Source organism: Arachis duranensis, chromosome 4 (genome assembly GCF_000817695.3).
Source record: "Arachis duranensis cultivar V14167 chromosome 4, aradu.V14167.gnm2.J7QH, whole genome shotgun sequence".
Lineage (NCBI taxonomy): Eukaryota > Viridiplantae > Streptophyta > Magnoliopsida > Fabales > Fabaceae > Arachis > Arachis duranensis.
Window position 1 is genome coordinate 17,157,852 of NC_029775.3, and position 756 is coordinate 17,158,607.

Below are 756 nucleotides of genomic sequence, written 5' to 3' on the forward strand. Positions count from 1 at the left end.
AAAAGTGAATTTTAACTAAAAACTAATTAAAATATACTAAAAACTAACTAGATCATACTAAAAACATACTAAAAACAATGCCAAAAAGCGTACAAATTATCCGCTCATCACAACACCAAACTTAACTTGTTGCTTGTCCTCAAGCAACTGAAAATCAAGTGAGATAAAAAGAAGAGAATATGCAATGAATTCCAAAAACATCTATGAAGATCAGTATTAATTAGATGAGCAGGGCTTTAGCTTTTTGCCTCTGAACAGTTTTGGCATCTCACTTTATCCTTTGAAATTCAGAATGATTGGCTTCTTTAGGAACTCAGAATCCAGATAGTGTCATTGATTCTCCTAGTTAAGTATGATGATTCTTGAACATAGCTATTGTATGAGTCTTGGCTGTGGCCCAAAGCACTCTGTCTTCCAGTATTACCACCGGAAACATACATGCCACAGACATATAATTGGGTGAACCTTTTCAGATTGTGACTCAGCTTTGCTAGAGTCCCCAACTAGAGGTGTCCAGGGTTCTTAAGCACACTCTTTTTGCCTTGGATCACACTTTTATTTCTTTCTTTTCTTTTCTTTTTTTTCTTTTTCTCTTTTTTTTTTCTTTCTCTTTTTTTCGTTTCTTTTTTTTTCTCTCTTTTTTTTTGTATTCACTGCTTTTTCTTGCTTCAAGAATCATTTTTATGATTTTTCAGATCCTCAGTAACATTTCTCCTTTTTCATCATTCTTTTAAGAGCCAACATTCATGAACCACA